The sequence below is a fragment of the Trachemys scripta genome, chromosome 6 (genome assembly GCF_013100865.1).
Source record: "Trachemys scripta elegans isolate TJP31775 chromosome 6, CAS_Tse_1.0, whole genome shotgun sequence".
In the NCBI taxonomy this organism is placed as follows: domain Eukaryota; kingdom Metazoa; phylum Chordata; order Testudines; family Emydidae; genus Trachemys; species Trachemys scripta.
The window spans coordinates 40,098,056-40,104,678 of NC_048303.1; the positions used below are offsets into that span (position 1 = coordinate 40,098,056).

At 40.0% G+C, this 6,623-nt stretch overlaps 1 non-coding gene across 1 annotated transcript; it reads left to right on the forward strand.

Moving 5' to 3' along the window:
* The first annotated feature begins 3,575 nt into the window (after positions 1 to 3,575).
* Positions 3,576 to 3,648, forward strand: TRNAT-UGU. Its single transcript has one exon. It is a non-coding gene; the product is annotated as a tRNA-Thr (tRNA).
* Positions 3,649 to 6,623: the final 2,975 nt, after the last annotated feature.

The window sequence follows — 6,623 nt, forward strand, 5'->3', positions numbered from 1 at the left end:
ACATTTTTCAGGTATAGCTGAGTGTTTGGAATTAAAAAACAAAACAAAATAACCTGAGCTAGATTTCATGGCTCATTGAAAACAGATTCTCAATACAACTTTGAGAGCAAGTGTGCCAATTTAAATAGCTATTATCATTCATATTATAGTGAAGAAAAGAAGTACTCTTATGTGCATGATAAGGGTGGGGAGCTGAGGCACACAGTAATTGAATGAGTGGCCCAGTATTACACAGCAAGTCTGGGGCAGATCTGGGAACTGAAAACAGATGTTCTGAGTCTGTCTAGTGCCTTCATCACAAGTGCCTTCCTCTCTGTGTATTAAAATAAAAAGTTAAGGCTATAATTAGGGCCAGGCAAAAGTCTGAATCTCATCCCTATCCTGATTGCAGCCTGAACCTAAGTGGCTTGGTAAAGAAGTAGTCCCAGATCTCTGGCAGCCTCCTAGCCTTGCTTAACACCTGGACTCTGCTAACATGCCTCACCTGATTTACCTCTCACTTGTATGTAACCCTGTCAGGCCTCTAGTTATTTCCCTCCCTGCCCTTATAGATACGTTTTGTGGCATCTGTAATGGACCCCAGCAGTTCCCCCATAGAAGTTTTGCTCTAAACCATGTTTCTTAGCCTCTTCAGGTTAACAACCCCTTATTCTAAGCGTAAAAAAAAAAAATGTTGCGACTCCCTATGTTTATTGTTAAAGTATCAATAATTAAAATGCTAAGCTTATATAATTTATCAGTGTGCTTGGTTTGAGAGGTTGATAGAGAATTCTTGACTGTGGAGGGTAAGGGTGCATGGGAATGGCAGAGCGAGACTTCAATTCTTTAGATTGTAATACAAATTTTAGTATGTTGCGATTCCCCTACTGATTCTTTCCTGACCTCCCCTCAGGGGTCATGACCCACTGGTTGACAAATACTGCCTTAGAATAACACTGTGGTCCTCACATAACCGGTTACTCTTTTCTTTTCCATGGGCTTGTACAGACATAACTGAGGGCAAAACTGAACCCACTGCGTCTTTTGCATTTTGTAAATGTTGTGCCTTTACAGTCCTGTACAAATGATTGTGCACAATGCAGTGAGGAGCCTCCAGACTGATGTGCGAACTCATTGGAGCCTGGTACTGACTCATTAGTAATAATAATTTAAGAATACTAGTTATTTATATCACTGTAGCACCTATAAACCCCGATCATACTCTGGGACCTTTTTGTGTTCGACACTGTACCAACACCTTACAAAAAGACAGTCCATGCCCCAAGGAACTTGTAGTCTAAGTAGATGTTTTCTTCTTTTAATATTAGAAATGCAAAGTTCTGCTAGGCTGGCAGACTCTGTGCTGAGTGGAGAATTAGTGAGATGGTGACATCACAGTAGCCAAGAGAATGAGATGTAAGCAGGTGAGAGGAAGGGATTTGTAGTCGGTCTGTTCAAAGCCCTTGGTCTTTTGTTTGTTTTTATTAACACCTAGGTAACATCAATTACTGATTAACAAGTGGGATAAAGGAAGCCTTTGTTAATGATCCAAACCCTTCTTCCACCAATTAAAGTTCTAGAGCTAAAAGTAAACATTCCTGAGACCACCTGTGGTGCTCCAGTCAAATCTAGAAGCTCAAAGCCGCTCTGGGCAGTGGGGCTCAGGTTACAAGCCCCCAGGCTTCAGCTTTGGTCCTCCCTCCACCAGGCTTTGGCTTTGGCCCTCCCCACCCAGGGCAGCGGGGCTTGGGCAGGCTCAGGCTTCATTCCCCTCCTCCTGGGTCATGTAGTAATTTTTGTTGTTGGAAGGGGGTCGCAGTGCAATGAAGTTTGAAAGCCCCTGATAGAGGTATTATGATATTTTCTGTCTTATTGTCTATCCCTTTCCTAATGGTTCCTAACACTGTTAGCTTTTTGACTGGCACTGCACACTGAATGGCTGTTTTCAGAGAATTATCCACATTGACTCCAAGATCTTTCTTGAGTGGTAACAGCTAATTTAGATCTTATCATTGTGTACGTATAGTTGGAATTATGTTTTCCAGTGTACATTACTTTGCATTAATCAACATTAAATTTCATCTGCCATTTTGTTGTCCAGTCAGCCAGTTTTGTGAGATCCCTTTGTAACTCTTTACCATCTGCTTTGGACTTAACTATCTTGAGTAATTTTGTATTGTCTGCAAATGTTGCCACCTCACTGTTTACCCCTTTTTCCAGACTATTTCTGAATATGTTGAACAACTCTGGTCCCAGTATAGACCCTTGGTGGACAACACTATTTACCTCTCCAGTCTGAAAACTGACCATTTATTCCTATCTTTTAACCAGTTACTGATCCAGGAGAGGTAGATTCTCTCTTATCCCATGACTGCTTACTTTGCTTAAAAGCCTTTGGTGAGGGACCTTGTCAAAGGCTTTCTAAAAGTCTAAGTACGCTATATGCCCTGGCTCATCCTTGTCCACATGTTGCTTCCCCTCAAAGAATTACAATGGATTGGAGACATGGTTTCTTTTCTCATGTTGGCTCTTCCCAAACAAATCATATTAATCTGTGTTTGGTAATTCTGTTCTTTACTATAGTTTCAACCAAGTTTCCAGATACTGAAGTTAGGCTTACCAGGCTGTAATTACTGGGGTCACTTCTGGAGCCTTTTTTTAAAATTGGCATCACATTAGCTATCCTCCAGTCATCTGGTACAGAAGGCGATTAAAATGATGGGTTACATACCACAGTTAGAAGTTCCACACCTTAAGGTCACATTAAAGGGGTGAAAGACAAAGGATAGGAGAAGCCACCATGGGAAAATGAAGGCTGGAAAGCAGGAGTTGTAATAGGGAAGGTATAAAGCTCACCCAGCACATGTTTGTAGAAAGAAGGAATAATAAAGTTCAGTTATACTTAGACTGTGGTATGGGGAATGGTGATGATAGTGCATTGGAGCCAAACAGGCTGGGTTGGAGGATGAGACCCCAAAGATTCAAACACTAAGATATAGTAAGAGTTGGAACTTTTGGATGCTCATCCAAAGCCAGAGGGTGTGGGGAAAAAATATGACGGCAGGCCACTTCATTTTAAAGGGATGCTTCCTAAAGAAACATATTCTAAGTGAGGCATCTAGATTAAAGATTATTCAGTGCTGGGGAATGATAGACCTGCTGCCCACATAGCTGGTCCTGTGCCATATAGTATTATACAGACTGAGGTATGCTTGACACATTGTCAAATAATGGTCCCTGCACCAAAGAACTTACAAGATAATTCAGACAAACGTAAAAAAATCAAATGCAGTCTAGAGAGTTTCACAGCATGGCTTACCTCCACCCACAGATTTAATATTGAAACAAGAACAGAGATTTTAGCATGCGATATTGATCTGAACAAAGTTTGATCTGTCTTTACGAGAGCATTGTATAATAATTTAGTCTCCAAAGGCTGTAGCCCCAGGTTCAAGAGCAGAGCCTTCTTAGTTTGCTGCACTTTATTCAAGTTTAGTGCTGTCTTCAGTTCCTAGCAAGCTACAAATGTTGCTCTTAGTGAGGAAGATTCAGGTGTAAATGTTTTTTGTTAGGCTAAAAAAATATAGTTTATACCAGGCTCCATAGCTCAGGGGTTAGAGCACTGGTCTTGTAAACCAGGGGTCGCGAGTTCAAATCTCACTGGGGCCTAATGTTGGGGGGGAGGGATAGCTCAGCAGTTTGAGCATTGGCCTGCTAAACCCAGGGTTGTGAGTTCAATCCTTGAGGGGGCCACTTAGGGATCTGGGGCAAAATCAGTATTTGGTCCTGATAGTGAAGGCAGGGGGCTGGACTCAATGACCTTTCAAGGTCCCTTCCAGTTCTAGGAGATAGGATATCTCCATTAATTTATAATTTAAATTTATGAGCACAGAAATGTAGTGCATTCTCCTGGAGTGTTAACAAAATATAGCTCTTCCTCTTTCTGTTCATACTGTTCAATAGGGGATTTCCACTAGGAGTGAGAGAGTTTCTCTTTCATTACTCCTGGTTGCTCAACCCATTGAGGTCTTAGTATTCTCCCTGACTCATCACATTCCTTCATGCCTCCCAGTTGGGATCTGTGACTTGTATTAACCCATTCATGTTCTCCTGTATCTGGGTTAATTGGCAGATATAAGAGTTGAACTAGTGATGGACAAATCTTAAAAGTTTGGAATAAGCTGGCCAGACTGCTGGATACTATCTCAAACTTAACTGAACCTATCACTTTTCAGACCCATTCAACATGATCCCTGCTGGCACAGGCTCCTGTGACATTTCCCATCCCCAACTGCCTGCTTTCTTGTATCTGAACCCTCTCTGTGGCTTCTGCTCGCTCCCTCATTATTCCACCTTGTGGAATTATTTTACAATCAAATATCTTCACCTGAAAAATCCATCTGTGCATCACAGCCAGGTGCCTCTTTCCTGAATGAACTGAAACCAACACACTCAATAAACTATTCTCTGATACAGCTACTGCAACACTTTCCTATTTGTACATATTATTCAGGACTACACATGCTACATGCCAGTTATGAAGTTTTAAAACAAAGCATGTGTGAGTTATTCAAGTGCAAGAAGAAAAATCTTTAAAAAATAAAAAGAATCCAGCTGAAACTAACCTATCTGATTAAATAACATCTCAGTTGCTGCAGCAAGTGTTGTTGGTGACTTAGTAGGTGATGTTTTCCGAGTCATTAGTGAGCCAATTCACCAGGATGTTGAGAGGTCATTGTACTGTGGCTTTGAGAAGAACAGTTGTAGCTGTGTTGGTCCCAGGATATTCGAGACTCAAGGTGGGTGAGGTAATATCTTTTATTGGAACAACTTCTGTTCCGAGGTTCTGTTAAGAGGTCTTAACTCTCTGATATCTATGATCTGTTTTTTCCATTTCCTGAGACCATGATGTGTATCAGGAGTCTTTAGCCTGACCCTCTTTGGCTGCTAATCTATTAGTCAGGGAGACCATCAAGCACTTAACACCTCCTTCTGCCCATTGTGGTCACTTGCCTGCTCCACTTTGGGCTGTTCTTCAGCGAGCAGAATACTTCATCTTGCCTCTTTGAGAAGAGACATAAAACAGATCTTGATCAACTTATGGTCATTAGATTAGATATCTAAATGATAGTCATTTTCATTGTGATAACTCAAAAAACCCTAGGTTTCTATGACACATACTCAAATAATTTTCTTCAGTGAGGATACCAATCATGAGAAATTTTAGCCCAAATAGTAATTTTATAAGAAAATTATTAGTAGACAAAATTAGGGGTGTACAGTGGAAATACAATGATAGTGCTAACTACAGTGGATACCATTTAAAAAACTCAACATTCATTGCACCAGGAAAGTGCAGTAATTACAGGATTGTGCACTGTCTTGAATAGGAGATATACATTACTGCAAAGTGACAAATTTTTTTGATGGTCCCCACTTTGTAACTTCCCAGCATTGACACTATAATGCATTCTTGCTGTTTTTGACTGAAAAGTAGGTATTAGCATGGAAGAGTCAATAGATTGGGCTGTACCTAGTAGGTTAATATGAGGCTACTCTTTTATCAATCCTATATACAGTATATGTATTACCTCATCACTAATATTTTGAGCAATAAGTTGAGAAATGGATAGTTCCCTGCTGAAAGGTTATAGCCATCTAGAGTCATCTGCAATATAGAAAAGACGCATTCATTTAGATAATGCTTGAAAACAGCAACAAAGTAGAGATAACTAAATGTTCATTATAGGCAAAGCTCCTTCTACTGTTTTCGAACATAAGCAGTAAAAGGTCACTCCATCTCTAATTGAATAGCTCTGTATTGTGCTAATCTACCTAATGTCCTGTTTGCAAGTATTGTATCATATTAAAACGCATTGTGTCATGTGGACTAACATTCAAGTTATGTACTTTATTGCATTTGTGCATTTGGTAATTAAATGAGTGTGGTATAAGAAAACAGTAATAGCACTTATAGCTTTACGTTCACATTCATTATCTATTTGTAGCTGAATCCTTTTTAAGTCCCTATATTTATCATGTTTCAGAGTAACAGCCGTGTTAGTCTGTATCCGCAAAAAGAAGAACAGGAGTACTTGTGGCACCTTAGAGACTAACAAATTTATTAGAGCATAAGCTTTCGTGGACTACAGCCCACTTCTTCGGATGCATATAGAATGGAACATATAATGAGTAGATATATATACACACATACAGAGAGCATAAACAGGTGGGAGTTGTCTTACCAACTCTGAGAGGCCAATTAATTAAGAGAAAAAAAACTTTTGAAGTGATAATCAAGCTAGCCGAGTACAGACAGTGTGATAAGAAGTGTGAGAGTACTTACAAGGGGAGATAGAGTCAACGTTTGTAATGGCTCAGCCATTCCCAGTCCTTATTCAAACCGGAGTTGATTGTGTCTAGTTTGCATATCAATTCTAGCTCTGCAGTCTCTATATTTATCATGAATCTCCAGATTTTTCTACTCACACAAACACTGGTCCGATTAAAGCTGGAGAAAACGTATCAGAGATGGTGAAAGACTTTATTCCTATCAAAATGTCTGCACTCCAGTTTCTTAACTATTTGCCTGTATTTCAATTGCAAATGCTGAGAGGTTCTGCCAGTCCATTTCTGTATCTTGG